We start from the raw sequence: 22,336 nt of genomic DNA, 5'->3' as shown, positions 1-22,336 counted from the left end.
GGATCCAACACGTACCTCCTCAACATGGATATGTGAAACACATTGTGGACCCTTGAGAGTGTTGGGGGTAGTGCAATCTTGTAGGCTACTGGGCCCACTCGCTCAAGTGCCTCGAATGGTCTGATATACCTCGGGCTCAGTTTGCCCTTCCTTCCAAATCTCATTACCCTTTTCATCGGAGCGATACGCAGAAATACCTTACCCCCCCACCTCGAACTATAAATAACGGCAGCAAACATCTGCGTAACTTTTCTGCCAACTCTGTCCTGATCTAATCCTCTCCCAGATCAAACCCACCTTCTCAGACGCCTGCTGCACAAGTTCAGGTCCTAACACCTGACATTCACCAACCTTATCCCAACACAAAGGAGATCGACACCTCCGACCATACAAAGCCTTGAACGATGTCATCCCGATACTAGCCTGGAAGCTGTTATTATAAGCGAACTCTACTAGTGGCATGAACTATATCCAGCTACCACCGAAATCTAGCACACAGGCTCGCAACATATCTTCCAAGATCTGTATCGCCCTCTCCGACGGTCCATCAGTCTGGGGTGGAACGCTGTACTGAAAGTAAGCTTCGTCCCCAGTGCTTCCTGTAAGATCGTCCAGAATCAAGAAGTAAACCTCGAGTCTCGATCTGACACAATGGACACCGGTACTCCATGCATTCTCACAATCTCATGCACGTATAACTCCACCAGCCTACTTAAAGGATAGCCAATCTTCATCGGTATGAAATGAGAAGATTTCATCAATCTATCCACGACCACCCAGATAGCATTCTGCCCGTGAAGTGCTAGTGGCAATCCGGTCACAAAATCCATGGAAATATGCTCATATTTCCACATCGGAATAGGCAAATGCTGCAACGGCCCTGTCGGTTTCTGATGTTCAGCTTTCACTTACTGACACGTCAGACACTGCTCCATGAACTGAGCAATCTGCCTCTTCATACCAGACCACCAAAAGGTCTCGCGCAAATCCCAATACATCTTTGTACTACTAGGATGTACCGTATACAACGAACGATGCGCTTCCCCCAGAATTGTCCTTCTGATCTCATCGTCGTTCGGAACACATAACCTCGTCCCAAAACTCAACACACCTCTGTCAGAGATGTTAAACTCTGTAGCCCCTACCTGCTGTACCTTTTCCATAACCTCAGCCAACTCTGCATCACTAGCTTGCGTGGCTTTTTATACGGTCAAACAAGGTCGGCTGGACCACCAAACTAGCAAAGAAATCCTGATGATCACCGAACACCAACTCTATACCTGAGCTCTCCAAATCCCGTCTGATGTGACACTGAGTTACAACCACAGATACAGCCACAGGTCCCGACTTCCGACTCAACGCATCAGCCACCACATTAGCTTTTCCCAGGTGATAGCTAATCGTGCAATCGTAGTCCTTAATCAACTCTAGCCACCGTCTCTACCTCATGTTCAACTCCTTATGTGTGAAGAAATACTCGAGACTCTTATGATCAGTGAAGATCTCACACTGCACACTATACAAATAGTGTCGCCAGATCGTCAATACATATACAACAGAAGCCAACTCTAGATTATGCGTAGGATAATTCTTCTTATACTCTTTAAGTTGTCGAGAAGCATAGGCTACTACCTTACCCTGTTGCATAAGCACACATCCCAGACCTTTTAGAGACGCATCGCTATAAATTACAAACCCACCATCCCCCGAAAGAATGGTCAAAACTGGAGCAGTAACTAGCCGGTGCTTCAACTCCTGAAAACACTGCTTGCAATCACTAGTCCACTCAAAATTCACTCCCTTCCTGGTCAATCGAGTTAGAGGCCCAGATAGTTTAGAGAACCCCTCCACGAACCGACGATAATAACCCACCAGTCTTAGAAAACTCCAAACCTCCTGCACATTCTTCGGCCTCACCCAGTCAACCACAACTTCAATCTTGTTAGGATCAACTGATATACCATCACTTGTCACCACATAGCCTAAGAATGCAATCTGACTCAACCAGAATTCACACTTCTTTAGTTTAGCATACAACTTGTTCTCCCGCAGAATCTGTAATACTAACCTCAAATGATCCAAATGCTCTTTCGAACTCCTTGAGTATACTAGAATATCGTCAATGAATACAACCATCAATTGATCCAGGTACTCATGGAAAACCTTGTTCATCAAATCATGAACACTGCTAAAGCATTCGTCAACCTAAAAGGCATGACCAAAAACTCGTAGTGACCATATCTGGTTCGGAAAGTAGTCTTTGCTACATCCTCCGATCTGACCCTCACCTGATGATATCCTGACCACAAGTCAATCTTCGAAAAAGACCCACGTTCCCTGTAACTGGTCAAAGAGATCATCTATAGGAGGTAAACAATAACGATTCTTCACAGTTACCTTATTAATCTCACGGTAATCAATGCCTATCCACATCGACCCGTCCTTCTTCTTCACAAACAATACTGGAGCTCCCCAGGGTGAAACACCAGGTCGAATGAAACCCCTGTTGAGTAGTTCCTGTAACTGCTCCTTCAACTCTCGAAGTTCAGCTGAAGACATCCGGTATGGAGCTTTAGAGATCGGTGCCTTGCCAGGTAGCAACTCTATAACGAACTCGACCTCACGATCCAGAGGTAACCTGGGTAAATCATCTAGAAACACGTTCGGGAACTCGCTGCATACCCGAATGTCCTTGAGCCTCAACTCATCCTGCGGTGGTTCCTTCACACAAGCTGGGTACCCCTGACACCCGTCCAAGAGTAACCTCCTCGCTTGTAGTGCCGATAAAATCTGTGGCTCTGGACGCATACATGATTCCTAACGAGATCCTATCTAAGAACCAGAAGGAACTGTCATCTTCCTCGATTCCTGATCCACCTCGTCCTCTCGGATACCGGTCTCAATCACCGTGGCTTTATCCACCAACATCGAGAACTCGTGGATCTGAAGCATACCCACCAATCTACTGATATCCTTCCTTAGGCCCTTCTCAAACCTCAGAGTTCTCTCGTACTCACTCGAGATCAAACATGACACAAACCGGGACAGCTCTATGTATCGAGCTGGATACCCCTACACTGTCATACTCCCTTGAGTCAGAGTAGAAAACTCATCCGCCTTCGTATCATGTATAGAAGCCGGGAAGTATCTGTTTAAGAACACCTCCTTGAAACAGCTCCACGTCATCTCCTCTAGACCACCCCTCTGCTTCTCCAATAGATTCACTGCATTCCACCATCGACCCGCCTCCCCAGATAGCTGGAAGGTAGCATAGAGGACTCGCTGCCTATCCATGCAGTGCAGAACCTCTATGATCTTCTCAATCTTCTCCACCCAATCCTCTGCTATCGTTGGCTCAGGTCCTCTAGAGAACGTCGGAGGATGCATGCGTGTGAACCTCTCAATGGTGCACCCCACAGTAGTAGAAGAGTGCTCGCGTCTCCTCACACTCCGCCCGATCTCCCGTAACACCTGCCTTGTTAAACCTTGAGGCAAAGAAAGGGACTCATCACTTGTAGTCTCCTCGGAGCCACTTCCTAGGTCATTATCCTTGGGCTTCATTCTGCAGCACATTAGGAATCTATCTGTACCCCTACAACACATACAGTTAACACAATGATCTACACTAATCGTGTTAACTGCCCCTTGCCAGGTTCAGGTTTGTCCTATCGCACCAACACGAAAGTCATCAATGATCTGCCCTGCTTTTACTAGAATCATCATCCCAGGAAAAACATGGAATATCGTCGAAAAATCTCGGTCTAAAAACCGAACAACCCTCAACCAACTCTACCTATATCCAACATCCTATCCTCTAGTATGTACTCACAGCTAAGCCTAACCAAGTCTATAAGACCTAACAACCTGGTTAGCTCTGATACCAAGCTATCACGCCCTCAACTCAAAAATAGGACCCTGGGGTGAAAATGTAATCTAACATGTCCGTGTATCATACAAACCGTCCACAGATACAGTACAAAGGATTAGGGTCCGACCCCGTGCGATTCCCAGGCACCTGACACACACATCCAAACATAACAGAGCATACGCAGTGGAATAAGGTCTTACTATATACATACAGTACCATACTAGAGTCTATACAAGGACAGAATCAAGGTTCCATCAATAACATACAAATGGGTGAAAACGTATCCCAAAATTGCAACCCACCAAAATACAAGTCCTAGCACTTACCCCAAGCGCTACTCGCAGTACACCGACCACTACGCTCCCGACACAAGGGCACTATTTCCAATTACTTGAAGGACCTATAAAAATGTACGTACAGTAGGGGTAAGACACCTCTCAGTAAGGAACAACATAGGTTATATCAGTGTGTGGCATTTGAGTGTTATCATGATGCAATATACATGCAGTTAAATGCAATTCTAGTACTAATTTCACAACAGTGCATACATGCACACACACACATGATCAGCAATCCCGGTGTCGTCACACTCTTCGGCTTGAAGCCAACCAGTGACATACGATGTTGGCCTATAGCCAACCCGATAACACGGGGCCATCAGCACATAGCTAGCCCCCGACTCCCATGGCATCATACCAGCGCTAACTGGTGGATCCACACCCTTCGGCCTGATCTGCCAAAATAGGCTCACACCCTAGGATATAGAGCTGAACACTCTACCAATCTATGGCTAGTGATTTCAAACACCCTCGGATATAGAGCCGAACACTCTCAGTACCTGGAATAATTCAGAATTGCGTTCCTACTAGCATTTCAACCAATCACACACACACATGCATGCTCATATAACCAAACAAACCAAACCCATTTGGTAATCTAAAATCATGGTTTTCCAAACATATATAGTTTAAAACAAGTCAAAATGCAACCATCCCTATAACACAGTATAAATCAACACATACATTTGGTTTTCAACAAAACCAAGGATACAGCATGTCGCCCCTTTTTTCCCAAAACTATAATCATGAAAAACCCATAGTTTTTCCCATTAGATCGCCCCCAAATAAATAGCCAAAACACACACAGGACTGTGAACCATAGTTGTACCAAGTCTGACTTCGAAAATAACCGATATAAACACAATTCCCCTTACTTTCCCCAAATAACAAATCCTGAACTCTAAGGCCCTTAAACAGTGAACCAAGTTCCAAAACCTATAATTAAGAGTACAAAAAATACTCACAACACTGTTCTTTACTAAACTACCAGATCAGAATTGAAAACCGAGCCTTACCTCGATTTTTTGCCAAAACCCAAAAATCTCCGAAATGGGATTTCGATCCATAGAACTTGTAGAGAATCCTTTCACGATCCTCGTGGTAACTTCAGATTCACGATTCTCACAACGAATGGTGAAGAATTCTAGAGAGATGATGAGTAGGGAGAGTTATAGAGAGAGAGAGAGAGAGAAGATATTTGAGTTTTCTTAGCTTGGAAGTAATGAAACTTCTATTTATAGCCCTTTGACTTAGGCGTCCTCGTCGACGAAATGGTGTCCTCGTTGATGAGGTTATATAGATAGCTCGTCGAAGAGATGATGGATTTGTTGACGAATCTTGATATCACCGGTTTCTCAAAATCTCTCAGCTTCTCCTCGTCGACGAGCCTCTAAACTTCGTTGACTAGAGATACATAGACTTCGTTGATGAACTCTGGCTTTGTCGAAGAATCTTGCTAAATTCCCAATTTGCTCCTCTCTTATTTATTTAAATCCATATATCATGATTCGGGTTCTTACAGTGGTTGTTAGGGATTTGTGGCATTTGTGAAGGAAATGGCAGGGAACGACGTGAAGCTCACTAGTACGCTAGTAGTAAAGGAGTTTACGAATGTTTTTCCAGATGAGTTACCAGGCTTGTCACCTAATTGGGAGATAGATTTTGCTATTAATCTGTTTCCAAGTACAACGCCGATCTCTAAAGCACCTTACCGAGTGGCGCTAGCAGAGTTGGCAGAATTAAAGAATCAGTTGCAAGATTCGCTTGATAAAGGCTTTATAAGACCTAGTGTATCTCTGTGGGGAGCTCCAATTCTATTTGTGAAGAAGAAAGACGGGACTATGAGGATGTGTATAGACTATAGGGAGATTAATAAAAGACAATCAAGAACAAATATCCTCTACCTCGTATAAATGATTCATTTGACCAGCTCCAGGGAACACATGAGTATTCTAAGATTGACCTCAGATTAAGCTATCATCAAGTGAAAGTAAAAGCAGAGGATGTGTCGAAGATGGCCTTCAAGACCAGGATGGGCATTACGAATTTCTTGTTATGTCGTTTGGTTTGACGAATGCTCCTGCAGTATTTATGAACTTGATGAATAGAGTCTTCCACCAATACTTGGACCAGTTTGTTGTTGTTTTAATTGATGATGTACTGGTATTCGAGGAATTATGAGGAGCAGGAGACACATTTGAGGCTGGTTTTATAGGTGCTCAGGGAAAAGAAGTTATATGCCTAGTTTAGTAAGTGTGAATTCTAGCTCGAGGAAGTTGTGTTTTTGGGCCACGTCATCTCAGGGAATGGAATTTATGTGGATCCTAGTAAGATTGATGCGGTAGTGAATTGGGCTAGACCAAGGAACGTACAGGAGATCAGGAGTTTCTTAGGGCAGCTGGGTATTACCGTCGTTTCGTTAAGGGATTCTCAACGCTATTAGAACCACTGACACGACTGGCTAGGAAGAACACCAAATTTGAATGGGACGATAGCTGTGAGTAGAGTTTTCAGGAATTGAAGCAGAGGCTTGTCACGGTACCACTATTGATCATCCCGTCAGGGGGTGAGGGTTATGTTATCTATAGTGATGCATCCTTGAAGGGACTTGGTTGTGTACTGATGCAACATGGTAGAGTGGTAGCGTATGCTTTTAGGCAGTTGAAAGAATATGAAAAGACCTTCCCTACCCATGATCTTGAATTGGCTGTAGTGGTACATGCAATAAAGATTTGGAGGCATTAACTGTACAGCGAGTGATGTGAGATTTTCTCTGATCATAAGAGTCTAAAGTACTTTTTCACTCAAAAGGAACTAAACATGAGGTAGAGAAGGTGGTTGGAGCATCAGTTACCACCTAGGGAAAGCAAATGTGGTGGCTGATGTGTTGAGAAGGAAGTCAATGGGACCAGTGCTGGCAGCATAAAGATCTAGTATCCGATCATAATGGATCTGGAGAGACTCGGCATATAGTTGGTTAAGAGTGATCCACAGGCATGTATTGCTAGTCTAGTGGTGCAGCCTACTCTGCAGGAAAAGATTAAAGCTGCTCAGAAAGACAATTTAGAATTAGCAGAGGTATTAATCAGAGTGCAGATGGTCAGGGGGAGGAATTCTGTATTGTAGATGACAGAGCTTTACGGTTCCATTCTATATTATGTGTTTTTGTCGATGCTGACATCAGGAAGACCATCTTAGAGGAGGCTCACAAGTCTTTGTACACAGTTTATCCCGGTGGTATGAAGATGTATAGAGATCTGCGAGAGTCTTATTGGTGGAGTGGTATAAAGAAAGAGATTGCTGAGTATGTAGCACAGTGTTTGACGTGCCAGTAGATAAAAGCTAAGCACCAGAGGTCGGCAGGCTAGTTGCAGCCACTTTTTATTCTAGAGTGGAAATGGGAGCATATATCTATGGATTTTGTATCATGGCTGCCGTCAACGTTGCATGGCCTGAATGTTATTTGGGTGATTATAGACCGTTTGACTAAGACCGCCCATTTTCTTCCTATCAAGATCAACTACTCCCTTAATCATTTAGCAGAGATTTATATTTAGGAGATAGTTCGTTCTCATGGGGCGTTTGTGTCTATTGTGTCAGATCGAGACCCACGTTTCACGTCACGATTTTGGAGGAGTTTGTAGGAGGCTTTAGGGTCTCAATTATCTTTTAGTACGATACTTCATCCTTAGTCAGATTGGTAGACTAAGAGGACGATACAGATATTGGAAGATGTGCTTCAAGCATGTATGTTGGATTTTGGGGGTAGTTGGACCCAGTTTATGCCGTTGGTGGAGTTTGCGTATAATAATAGTTGTCATACCAGCATTGGCATGACATCGTTTGAGGCGCTCTATGGTAGGAGATGTCGTTCTCCTTTATTTTGGGATGAAATGGGTGAGCGGAAAGTTATGGGGCCAGAATTAGTGCAGCAAACGTGTGATAAGGTTTGACTCATCAAAGATAGAATCAGTGCAACTCAAAGCCGACAAAAGAGTTATGCCGATAACTACCGTAGGAAGTTAGAGTTTGATATCGGCGATCATGTGTTCTTAAAGCTCCTTTAAAAGGGGTTATAAGATTTGGGAGGAAAGGTAAACTTGACCCTAGGTTCATTGACCAATTTAAGATTCTAGAGAAAGTGGGGCCGGTTGCCTATAGGTTAGCTTTACCACCTGTATTGTCCAAGATACATGACGCATTCCACGTTTCCATGTTGAGGAAATACGTCCCAGATCCTTCTCATGTAATCATTTTTGGTGAATTAGAGCTCAGGGATTCATTAGTTTTTGAGGAGGTACTAGTACAGATTTTGGACAGGAAGGAGCAGGAATTGCAGAATAGGAAGATTCATCTAGTAAAGTTTTGTGGAGAAATCACGCAATAGAAAAAGCTTCTTGGGAGCTCGAGGAACAGATAAGGCAGAAATATCTGCAATTGTTCCAAGAGGTTTAGTTATAACCGAGTAAAATGTAAGTAGTTAGGTAATATTTCTTTTGCAGGTACATGTAGTAGTTTAATTAGTAAGTAGCTTTTAGTTTTGGCGGAATTTTATTTTATATATATGTAATCTCTCAGGACTTGAAATGTAACCACGGTATTCCTTTGCCATAAGTGAGGGTAAGTAATAAAATAAGTAGACCATTTTGCCTTTAAGGGATGATGAATCATATGAATAGTAAATTTCGAGGACGAAATTTTATAAGGAGGGGAAAATGTAGTGACCTAGAGAAATTTTGGTATTTAAATAATGAAAGAAGGGGGAAAATGAAATTTAATTTTAATATTTAAATAGGGACTCGCCAACGAACACAGGGGATTCATCGACAAGAACACAAAAGGGGCTCATCGATGAGGACGTGTCTCGTCGACGAGAAGATACCGAGAGGATTTTATCACAGTTCTAAATTTCATGGATAAGGAGTAAGCATTCATTGATGAATATACTTCTTGACCTCGTCGATGAAGTGACATGGCTCGTCAACGAAGGACAGTGTATAAATAGGCCTAAACTTCATTTTTGGATGAAAATGCACGCATAAATCTCTCGTTATCTCTCCTCTTTAGTTCCCAACCATTCTCTTTAAGTTTCTGGGTCCATTTTTCGCCGAATCGACGATCCGAAGCTGCCACGATGCTCCTGAGGAAGTTCTCTACAAGTTTGTTGGAGCGGATCATTAGTGGGGCTAGCTTGAATTCCATCTCAAGTTTAGGGTAAGACATTTTATTTAGTATTTGACTTTCCTGGAGTTGTAGAAATTGTAGTAGTCAAGAAAATACTAAAGTTTTGTTCTGAGAGATATTGATTTCAGGGTGTTGAACGGGGAACCCTACGGGTGCAGGACTGATATACTTTAAGAGTTTTTCAGGAATCAGGTAAGAGGATAAACTAAACTAATTGTTTTCATGAAAATATATGTATAATTTTATAGCATTTAATTTCAGGAATATATATATATATATATATATATATATATAAGCATTATGTTTGGGAAAATACTGCTATAAATGATGATATGTTCTAAATATGTATAATACTCATTTTGTGTGGCATGAGTAGAATTTATTATGAATTACTGATTTCTGGGAAAATGTTAAATGATACAAAGTTTTACTATGATACACCGACGTACGGGTTGAGAGTTTTATATGATGTATCGGCATATAGGCCGAGAGTTTTTATATGATATACTGGTGTACGGACTGAGGATGTTCTTACATGATATGCCGACGTACGGGTCGAGACTTTTATATAATATGTTGGCGTACGGTCCGAACCTTTTATTTGATATGTAATACGGCGTATGGGCTATGAATGATAAAATACGAATTGCCGGCGTAAGGGCTGAAGATTTTCATATTATGTGATGAAATGATATGGTGATATTAACTTGACAATTATTACTATGAAATAGCCATGTATCACAATTTGGAAATATGTTATATGTTCTTAGAGCCTGATTGGCTTGGTTTAGGCTTACACGAGCATGGTACCATAGCTATATGATCACAATCATGATATGTTAGTGCAACTGCTAGCCGTACGGGGTAGCAGGAGGATGGCAGTCGATGTGGTTTATTGGAGTGTTGGCACCCCTTGTGTACGGACCAGTAGAGGCAGACCCATCGTACTTACAAACTTTTGCTTTTGATTCGGCAGTGGTCGGCTAGCCATTGTAGGATCCCGCCTTCGGGCTGCACAACCTAGTCATGTGGGGGTAAGACATGACACCAGTTAGCTAACCTTCGGGGGTAGTTTTTGTATTATTATTATATGAGATAAATTTTTTTTATGGAAATCCAGTATGTTCTACCATGATATGATTATATACATGTTTTTCCGAGATATGATACAGACAGTTTCACCAAATATGTTTATATACTGTTATATGTATAACACGGAAATACTCATGTTGTCACACACTAGAATTAGTTTATTTTCCCTTACTAAGAGGTTTCTCACCCCAAAATTATATGAACATTTCAAGAGCCCCGGATAAAAAAGCGGATAAAGCTCCGTGGCGCTAGTGTTCAGTAGTCCTTCCTTACTTGAAGGGTAAGTTCATGGTAGGGTTAGACGAAATTTGGATAGCGACCCTAGGACTATTTTCGATACTTTGTGGATATGAATATTTATATGATGGTTGTAGTAAACTCTCGTATTGGGTTGTATGGTATTCTGATTGTATATGATTTCACGTTTCTTGCTGCTTAGGTAATGGTGATGAATTACAGTTTACCACTGGTACCCCTGGGTCAAGGTGGATTATAGTTTATAAGGATATTATTATTATGGAAAAAAAATATATATGATAAATAAAGCAGGTCATTACATATGTGTTGTGAAATATACTATGTGTTTGTGAATTCACTGCATTGTGAACTATATTGGAATTGCATTGTGAACTATACTGGAACTGTGTTGTGAAAATACTGGAATTGTGAAGTATTATGCTTTGCTGTTAAAATAACACTCATATGCCCATACTGTAACGACCTCAAAATTAAATTTTTTTTCCTTTCTTCATATTGTATAAATATTAACTATTCTAATACCCTCTGCTAAGATATTCAAGCCTTAGTAGGCACCGAGGTAATCCTGTATACAATTATTATACCTACGCAGTGGAAACATAAACCATATAATCATGTATACTATACAATACTAGAATCTAGTATATACAGACCATAGCCGTACAAAATAATTCCCTCTAGTATCATCTATCCCAAAAATACAAAACTCTGTCAAAAACTCACCCTACAACTAGGGTAATCAAATAAACTTCCTATCCGCGAGCTTGATCTGCTCGCCTAACTGGCTCACCTGAAAAATGATAAAGTAATGGGGTGAGACGACGCTCAGTAAGTGGAAATATGCTATTACTAGTGTGTGGCGACGGAGTCGTAAAACTATAATAATAGTATGTAAAATTGCATGATCTGGTAAATTTGTAAAAACACATATATCACATGTATAGTAGCTTAAAATATATGTATCATCTAAGCTTTCTATCACTCATACTGCTAATATCATACTATATACAACAAAAGCTGTAAAACTATATACATATACATAACTGTGCTCTTTATCCCTAGAACTCTGTATGTCGTGATTTGACCCCTCATGACAGGGTTGTGCGGCCCGTAGGCGGAACTTAATTTGGTCAGCCCTCCAGATAAGTCATTATACTCTACACTACCTCAGCCTGGCCAAACTGCATACTCTCATAGGCGCAGTACTGGCTGCTGCCTCGTCAAACTGGCCCTCTCAACCCAGTGAACTGGGGAGCTGCATACTCTCCGAGCACGATTGACAGTACCCACACACTATCTGAGATATATGGTTGCACTCTATCTGTATATAGCAACGATACCATGCTCTGTATTCTTTATTTGTATCTATCTGTATTCATTCCTCAAGGATCTGATACTATATATATATATATATATATATATATATATGTACATATATACTCTTTTACTGTTTTCATCATGTTTCTAAAATTACCATAATGTTATCTTTTGTACTATAAATACTGTAATCTCTGTATTCTGTATCTGTAGCATCTTGATGCTATCTCTGTATATCTGTTTGTATACTTTATCTATATACTCTGTCTGTATACTCTGAATGTTGTGGTAATAGGAAACATGGCTTACTGTAAATACTGTATATACTATTCTGAATAAAGCTGTAATATACTAATTTGAGTAAAACTATAATATATTATTCTGGATAAATATTTGTAATATACTGTCTATATCTGTGTATTCTATATAGTATGATATACTGTAAAAACTATATAAGTTCTTCATCACATAAATATCTACTCAGGTCACACAAGCATTTAAAACTCATATTCTGTAAAACTGGGTAATAAGCTAGTATATACATATGTGTAAAATATTTGATAACATTATAAAAATTCATAGCATAACTTATTTCCCTTACCTTAAACCTGAAAAGCCTCTCACTGAACTCTAGCCTTACACCCGCAGGGTTCTCCACTCAACACCCTGAAAACAACAACCCCTAGAACAAAATATCAGTATTTTCTTATCTACAACATTTCTTATAACTACAAGGAAGGCATAATCTGAATAAAATACCTTACCCTGAATTTGGAATGAATTCCAAACCAACCTTCCCAACGATCAGTTTTGGCAGACTTGCAGAGAACTTTGCCAGGAGCATCGTGGTAGCCTCAGATCTTCAATCCGACGAGAAACGGAGCCAAGATCGAAGAGAGAGGGAGTGAGGTGCGTTTTAGAGAGAGAAAGGGAGAGTTTGCGCTAAAAATTCATCCAAAAATCCAGGTTTTCACTATTTATAGAGCTGGATATGTTGACGTGACACGTCACCTCGTCGACGAGTCCTGTAGAAATTTTGTCGATGAACCTGCAACCTTGTCAACGAGTTTCAATTAGCCTTAAATTCTCTCTTGGTATTCTCGTCGACGAGACGTGGCTTCGTCGACAAGGCCCTGTATAAAATTTCTTGGGCTATTACATATACACTGATATAACCTATTTCTCCCTTACTAAGAGATGTCTCACCCCTATCATACAAATGTATTTTAGGTCATTTGAGTAGCCGACACAAGCGTCCTAGCGTTTCAGAAGCATGGTGGTTGGTTAGCTGTGTAGAAGTACTTGTGTAAGTACCGATCCTTGGTTGGGCTATTATTTTAGGTTATGTAGACACCCGGGGTATGTTATGTATTTATGGGAATTAGATCCTATTTTGTATAGACTCTAGTATGGTTTTATGAATGTATTAGGTTGAATTTTCCACTGCGTATATATTGTGTATATGATGATGGATAGGGTATACGTGAACCCTGCGGGGTTGATCCCTTATATTGTGTAGTATCATGGATGTTGTATAATACATGGATAGGTTAGGTTACTAAATCACACCCTGGGTCCTATTTTCAGGTTTGGGGCATGACATTTATCCTTAAAATATGTTATCAATGAAATAGAAGCTTCATTAGATTGAAATTCTGGAAGTGGCTAGCTCTGATAGATCTGTTGTGGCTGATGCTAATACGGAGTAGCAATTGGACAATATGTTGGCTGCAAAGGTGGTGTATAAGACTGAGGAGATTGCTAAAACTATGAAAAAGATGGATTAGATTAATCATTCCTTCATGAGAAATTTGGGTGATTCTTCCATTTCTGGATTGTAGGTGTTTGATAATGATTGATTTGGAGCTTTGTTAACCCAATTTGCTTATTGTATCTGATCAGAACTACTCTCCTTTTCTAATTCTTCTACCCTCCTTTCCAGTGCAACAACAAGAGCCTCTAGATCAATCTCCTCTTTGGCTTCATATTTACCTCCACCATCGATTGCGCTAAGAGGTTGTACTGCTATTGGTGCCCAATCATATTGTGTATTCTAGTGTTTGGCATTTTCAACTAAGTAATCAAGGAATGACAGTGCCTGATTCGGTTCCTTTCTGAAGAATTCTCCATTGCACATATTCTGGACAAACTGTTTGCATTCAAAAGTAAGACTTGTATAGAAATAATTGGCTAACCTCTAGGATTCAAACCCGTGATGTGGACAGATATTTATCAGATCCTTGAACCTCTCCCAACAAGCTTGGAAGGTCTCGCCACCCTTCTGTATAAATTGAATGATCTTTTCATGCAAAAATTGAATTCTCTGTGAGGGATAAAACTTATGTAGAAATTCACGTTCCATATCAATCCAATTAGAGATAGAGTGAGGTCTCAAAGAATTAAACCACATCTCCACCTTATCCTTTAAAGAGACAAGAAATAAATGAAATTTAGTAAGTTCATCAATTCTATCTATAGTAATACCAATATTGCAAGTCCACTCAAAATCTGCCAGGTGCTGATAAGGACACTCAGATTCCATCCCGTGGAACAGAGGTATCACTAACCACCTCCCATGCTTAATCGGGAAATTAAGTGCATTATTAGGTAAAGCGGTGTAAGATGGTGTGGTGATTCACGTGGCTTGCAAAATCCATGAGCATGTGTGGTGCAAGTGCAACCATATATATTTCAAAACCTCTTTTTTTTTTTTTTCATGGAGAAAAGTAAAATAAAAGGAAAAAAACACTAGTTTGAAACTAAATCTGGCATTCCCCGGCAATGCCAAAAACTTGACTCACTCTAAAAATAAGCAGTTTAAAAACTATCCCAAGCATAAGAGTTTAGTCATGTAATAATTAGTCCAATGGTCAGATTGTCTTCTCAGGGGATGCAGTTTAATTCCAAACCCATGTAGAAAGGTTACTGAACATGGTTCAGATTCGGTTTCTTGGATTGTTGAGATTTTTTCATTGTAATTTAAACTCTAACTAAAAACTAAAATGCATAAAAAATACTGATTAAACATCAGACTCAAGACCAAAAATATGAAAGAAAATAAACCCTACAAACATTCAATTAAATAAAACAACAATGCTAAGCAATAAACAAAGTCCAACTAAATACTAATACTAGATTTTATTTCGAGACCAAGAAAGACTTAAATCTAACAAGATTACTAAAGGGAAAAGAAATACTAACTTTAATAATGAAATTATCCAAAAGACAATATTTAAATGTAGGCAAAGATTCTAAAAAGAGAAAAGCAAACTCAAATAAGATTCAATCCCTTCAACAACTTAAACAAAAAGAAAACAAATTGTTGACCTTATAGGTCATACTAGTTTTGATAATGACAAATACTTTGGTATTTGATGGTTTTCAAGTTTGTGTGCAGATTTATATTAGCAAAACAATTGATGACACATGAAGTAAAGCTTGAAGACCATGAAAATTATTTATTATTGTAATTTATATTATTTGGGTCTGTAATGATTTATATCAGTCTGTAATAATCTCTGCATGTCATGCATATAGGTTTTGTAAGCTCAAAATGACTATAGAATGACCATAAGGACTGAATGACCTTAGGGCACCCTTCGGTCGACCTTTTGGTCGATTGAAGCCGAATTTTTGGGACTATCTCAAAACGGCCTCAGTGAGACCCTAGTATGACTCTAGGTCCCAACACTCATGCACATATATCATACAAAATTGAGAAGTGTTAAAAATGAATAAAATTGAATAATACAGGAAAATTTGAGAGAGCTCAGGCGACCGAACCCTAGGAGTTCAAAACTCCTCAGGCGCTTGGACTATTGAGAAGACAACAGTTGACTTAGCTTTCAGGCGACCGAACCACTTTTGTGCACATCTTCCACGGGCGCCCGAACCCCTTGAAAGGGACCCCTCGCCAACTCGGGCTATCGAGAAATTTAGTTCAAATTAAGCCCCGGGCGGCCGAACACATGCGTTCGGGCTATTGAACCTAGGACCAGGCACCCAAACCTACGAACAAATGTTTCTAACTTTTGTTCGGGCTACTAAACCTATACTCAGGTTGCCGAACCATTTTTAAGGCCTTTTAAAAATGTGTCTGTTTGGGCAACCGAACCTCAGTTTAGCCACCCGAACCTTGCCGGGTTAAAATTATTTTAACTGAGGTAAATAAGGGTTAATTTGAGATTAATATTTCCTAAGCAATTTAGACTTTTCTAAGAACACTCAATAGGTCCCAAATGGTTATATTTTGGCACTTGTCTATAAATATGAATTCATTTGTGAGATTAGCAGGAGATTATCCAAAATCATTAGCAAAAATCCTCTCTATCTCAAAATCTCATTTTGCCCAAAATACTCTCAAATATTCATTGCCTTGATACAATTTGATATTGTGAGAATTTATTTAGTTGATTGTTTGATATTATTTTGGGGAGTCAAGCAAGAGTTTTCCCACTGATTTTTATTTGATAAATCTAGTGTTGGGAAAAATTCATTAGTTTAAGGATCTTTGCATTATCATTGCAAAGATTCCTATAACTTGATTTTGTTGTGCAAAATATTTTTTACAAGCTATAATATTTTTCAAACTACTCTTGAGCTCATTACATTGAAGGAAAATATTTTGAGTTAGTTTGAATATTTGATTAAGCATCTTTGAAACTCTGATTGAACGTTGAGATTTGATATTAACTTGTTTCAAAGATAGAGCTTGTTTTGAACACTCTTAAATATTCTAGTGATAATATCTTGTTAAGTGTTGTTTACACAAATATTCACATCACTGAACTTACATTACCTATACTGTTGATGTGCATTTGATTGATCTGTATTGGTACATATCTACTTATCGGAGAAGCATTATATTGTACATAGTTTGTATTGTAATTCTGTGGTATTCCAAGCGTGACCTGAGGGGGCGGTAATCAAACCTGTAAGGATTGTTAGGGCCTTCTCCGCCCTGCAAGGAGAATTTTAAAGGTTGAGGTCAGCTATGTGCTAATTGACTTGGTTGTATTAGGTGTCGCTCCACCCTTTAAGTGAACATTAGTGGAATCCTCGGGCTTGCGAACTAGAGGCGGGGACGTAGGCACAGTTGACCGAATCCCGATAACAAATTTGGTGTTGATTTTATTTTCTGCAATTTACTTTCTACACCCGTATGTTTATATTTATCGTTTAAATATTTGATTGGGATTGTGAATACATAGAAAGACTCTAGGTTTGTGAAATATTGCTTGCTAGATTAGTTGAACCTAGGGGATTAATTTTTAAATACCCATTTCAGCCCCCCTCTTGGGAATACACCAAGGCTAACACAAATTGAACTTAATAATAAAGTAACCCCAAAGAGACAGTTAAATGCAAACAATAACTTTAAATAAGAAATTAAACTGAGCATAATAAAATAATAATCCAACCCGATGGAGTTCCAATAACAATTTTTAAAACAATCTAAAGAGAGAGAATAGAGAGAGTTATTGCTGTAATTATTCAAATTCTAACAATACTTCAAAAGCTAGAGAAAAATAATCATGAAACAAATTAAAAAGGAAGAGATGAGGAAGAGAGAGAGAGAGAGAGAGAGAGAGAGATGGCCATTGGGTTCTCCATAGCAACCAGGTTGCTCTATTGTGGCTCTATCCCAAGACGAAGACCCCCCTGCCGCCTGGTTCCAATGCTCCCCCACAAACCCTAAAATGTCCTACCTACAAGCTCATCCATAGTCCTCGCCATACTTTTCTTTAAATACCCCCACACAGTAAGCCTTTCCAGCGCCAGTGCCTCCTCTCAATTCAGTTCTCTGCACAATTGAAGCCCAGCGTATGCACCCACTTGAAACCCAGCCGAATGGGCTTCTCCACATGCACGTGGTCACATCAAGCTTCATGAATCCCAGCTCTTTATGCAATTCGGCCTAGCGTCTCTTCTTAACTCATAAGCCCAAGCAGCCACTCACACATGCGGTCGCAAGCCCAGCACACGCCCTTCAAAGCATGCACAATTCCTTCACGTGGACAACCCACATCTTCCCGCATGGCTACCCAGCTGCATGCATGACAGGCTCTTCATGCACGATTGCTTCTTTAGCATGTATGCATGGGCTTCAAAGCCCTTCTCATGGTCACCTCAAGCCATTTAAAGTTTTCTAGAAGCCCCCATTCATGTGGTCTTCTCGTGTTCACACGTGCATGGCTCGAGTGCTCTTTAATTTTTGCACACACACATGACTTCAAATAATTGCGTGCATACGATCACGTACACGGTTTCTCTCACGCACAATCTGCGTACATTTTAATTTCAACTTTTAATGTCTAAAAAATTTCCTACAATAATAAAATACAGAAAATCCGTAAATTATCGAATAAAAACCCAAATATTATAAATCGAACGCAATGTTAAAATGCTGAACATAATTAGGCATTTAATAAAAATTATATTCTCTAATGCACGATTTTAAACGCCTAACTACGCAACTTTGATGCGTAATCAGTGTGTATGAGTGGGTTATTTGTTATGATTTAATGCTTTTATTAATCCTAAAAATTCCAAAAAAATATTAAAAATGTGAAAAAATCTCAAAAAGAAAAAAAGAAGTTTGTCTTGATGTTCCCAAAATCTAATTCTAGACTATGATGAGATAAAAGGGAAAATTTTATTGTATAGTGTTTTCTTCGCCTTATCCCTAGGCATGACAAATATTTTTATATAACCTTTGAAGGTCACATGATTCAAGAAGGATTATGACCTTGACCAATAAGATTAGATTGAATGAACCTAAACAATGCTTTCAAAAGCCCTAAAAATATAATTTCAATAGCTCTCATGATTTTAGCTAGCCGAGATGAATCCCTAACTTTTTAAACTTATGCATCATGCTTTTAACTTATGCTCCTCTTTTGAAGCTCATGGTTTCATTCACCTTCGTCAAAGATCGAAAATACAAACCTAGTTCTCCTTTTCTGAACTTAGGGTTTTAGGTCAATAATACAAACCTGATATTTTTAAACCAACTATTTTCCATCGTCATTACTTTGATTTTTTTTTTTTCAAATTTAGGGTTCTGAGGCCAACCCCTATTCATAGGAATACTCTAGGCTTCTCAAAGCCATGTTGGAGTGCTCTTAATAGTGATGTCAATACTCTGGGCTTCTCAAAGCACATGCCAGCTTTCTATTTTTCTTTTTTTGAATTTTCTACAGTAGGGTGATGTCAGCGTGACGTTACCTACCACGTGGCAATTCCTAAGTATCTCAAAATATTTAGCATAGATTGCTGATGTGACAACAATCCGCTCGTACGTATTGACAAAACACAAATTGGACGACTAGGATTGCACCACATCACTATCTAAATAAGTGGCTCTGGCTATGCCACGTGTCACCGCCGTTTCCTTTTTCTCTTTCCTTTTTCTTATTTTACTTTCTCTCTCTTCCTTCCTTCTCTCCCTTTTCTCCTTCTCTGCTCTATCTTACTTGCATTCCCTCTCTTTCTTCCATATTTTTTCTTCCTCTTTCTTTCTTTCCCTATTTCTTGTTTATTTCTTATTTTTTTATCTACTTGTTTCTCTTTCTTTCTCTCATATCTCTCTTCATTCTCTTTCAATTCTATCTCTAACTCTCTTACCTTCTGCTATGTCTTTCTTTTCCTTTTCTTTTCTCTCTGCTTCTCTTACATTCTCATAGTTTTTTCTTCATTTTTTACAGATCTTGTTCGAGGAGAAAAATGGACAGAAATCTCCATTCAGATAAACAAATAAGTACTCTTGAATTTTATTTATTTTCTTCTTATTTTGCTTTATTATTATTATTATTATTTTTTTTTACTTTTCTTGGTTTTTTCTTTTTTCCCTCATGAATCATACAGGGTGATGGGATTGAGTCCATCAATCCGAGTTAGGTTGAGTTGAGTTAAGGGATAGGTTAAGTCAAGTTAAGTCCAATTGGGCTTGACCTGTGATTGAGCCGATTTGAGTGCTTGAACCCAATTTGTGATTGGGTTAAAGACTAAATGGGTCTAAGACTTAAGCTTTGGCTAATGGGTCATAAGATTTAGGGTTGAGCTTGTTAACCGGTAGGCCTATGGGCTTGGACTTGAATTTTATTTTTTTATTTGAGAATGAACTTGGATCTGACCGTTCATTAAAGCATTCCTCGTTAAATTCACTCAAGTAAATTTTATTTTTTAAATACTTTATATTTAAAATAGCTTTTTAAACATGCCAAACAACCCCATCGTTCAATTTACTTGATGAGCGATATAAACATATTTTTTGAACTGCTGCAAAAGCTCTAGTGTGGAGAGACAACGACGGATGGATATGAAGCTTTGAAAGGGAACCGAAGACGAAGAGGCAGAAGCCGCAGAAGAAGAGCGTTCTTCAGAATCTGACGTTGGTTTTGGTTTTGGTTTTTTGTCCCACATCGGAAGGACTACACCCAAACGATTTAGGCTTTGCGGTACAAGACAAACGGAGAGCTGAAAGAAGAACATACTTACCTGGACGGGGTCTATGGGTGATCAAAAAGGCTCATGGCCTAGGCGTGCGGCTGCCATTGCACTTCGGCGGTGCTCTAGCCTAACATCTCCCCAAGTGGGAGAGTGTACGTCATAATTTGTGGCAGCGGGGGCCTGCGTACGCGCGGCCCCTGTCCGATTCTAGTTTAAGTTTCATAGTTTTTTGCCTTCGATTATCCAACTTCTGTGTGATGTCGTTCGCCTCTGCATGCGCAGGCAGCTGTTCGAGAGTTTTCGTTAAGAACAATGAAGAAGCCAACCCTTTTTGGGGCAAATAATGAAGCAGAAAAGTATGCTTGTTTTAAGCGCAAAGAAGGATTTGGACTGGGTGATGGTTACTTTATCCTGTAAATTTACTACAAACAGGTCTCCAATATTTGCCCCCAAATACCGTTACTACAAACGAATATCAACCTTTTATCCTATTCTCTCAACTTAGGCAGAGATGTGATTTTATGAAATGGGAGTTACATGCCCAAAGGATTTCTCTTGGTGGGTTCGTTTCTGGTTTGTATGTTTGTAACACTTATGGATGTGTACGTGAAATGTGGTTTTCTGGATTGTGGGCGCCGCGTGTTTGATGAAATGCCTGAAAGATGTGATTTCTTCGACCTTATTTCATTTTGGTAGTTCATGTTGGTTGGAGTTATTTAAGCCTGTGCACACAACTGACAACTGGCCACTGGGCGCTGCTAAGTATGCTGGTTGGGTTCAGACTTCTGAAGGCTGCTGGCTCTTGCAGCCTGAGCCAACAAAAATTGTTCTAGTGAAATCTGTGTTAATAGACATCTTATCGATGCGTGGGAGCGTGGTGGTTGTATACAAGGTATTTGTGAGTATAAATGAGAAGAATGTATTTTCTTACAGTTAAATTATTCTGGGGTTTTGTCATGCATGGTCATGCTGATGCTGCAATACAACTCTTTCATGAGATGGTGAAGACAGACCATGCTGTTTTATGGAAGGTGCTCCTCTGGCAATTTCTGATGATTAAATAGGGACCTTGATGTTGCTGTCGATGGTCTCACTTCTCTGTTGGAATCCTATTAATTCTTGTTAAGGTTATGAGAGCTATTTATCAAATTGTCACAGCAATACAAACGCAATTGGAGGCAGGATTCTCTTCATTCATTCTCTGCCCTCCAAACTCATCTCAGCGGAAATATGTAATGAAATTCCATCTTCAGTTCATTTTTGCATTGAATGTGGGCTATGTTAGTTTTTTACCTAGAAAGATTGAAGAATGCACAAGGAATTTATTTACTTATTTTTTCATTAATGGTGAGCTCAAGAAATTGGTGTCAGGTTAGCAATTAGCAGGAACGTCAATCAGGTGATTATGCTATAATTTTTTTCAGAAGGTAAGAAGAATATATTAACCTCAGGGAAACACATTACAGCAAAAGAAGTTTACAAACACCATGAACAATACAGAACAAAGCAAAAATTACAGAACACCAACAAAACTAACAAAAACCGACTGAACCTTAACTTGAGAAATTTAGTTTCAATATCTCCATTTACTAAGGAGATTAATCAATTGGATTTAGTGGAGTGGTCTTCAAACACAATTCTATTCCTTTCTCTCCACACGTGATAGACTTGCAGTTATAGCCAAAGTATTCAATCTTGCAACAGCTCCATTTAAATTTGTAATTCTACTCAGCTCATTCTCCTAGATTTGCAAAGAACTGTAAGTTCCTCTAGATTTAATCACTGCCTTGAAGACTTGAAAAGTCAAGGGGAAAAAAAACAGTTCTGC

General features: G+C 39.4%; 2 non-coding genes across 2 annotated transcripts; both read left to right on the top strand.

Annotated features, from left to right (window-relative positions):
* Nucleotides 1-14,264: 14,264 nt before the first annotated feature.
* Nucleotides 14,265-14,372, top strand: LOC131147366 (small nucleolar RNA R71). Its single transcript, XR_009134753.1, has one exon. It is a non-coding gene; the product is annotated as a small nucleolar RNA R71 (small nucleolar RNA).
* Nucleotides 14,373-20,548: 6,176 nt separating this feature from the next.
* Nucleotides 20,549-20,709, top strand: LOC131147275 (U1 spliceosomal RNA). The gene has a single exon (XR_009134668.1). It is a non-coding gene; the product is annotated as a U1 spliceosomal RNA (small nuclear RNA).
* Nucleotides 20,710-22,336: the final 1,627 nt, after the last annotated feature.

Source organism: Malania oleifera, chromosome 1, assembly GCF_029873635.1.
Source record: "Malania oleifera isolate guangnan ecotype guangnan chromosome 1, ASM2987363v1, whole genome shotgun sequence".
Taxonomy (NCBI): domain Eukaryota; kingdom Viridiplantae; phylum Streptophyta; class Magnoliopsida; order Santalales; family Ximeniaceae; genus Malania; species Malania oleifera.
This window is presented reverse-complemented; position numbering and strand designations above follow the sequence as displayed.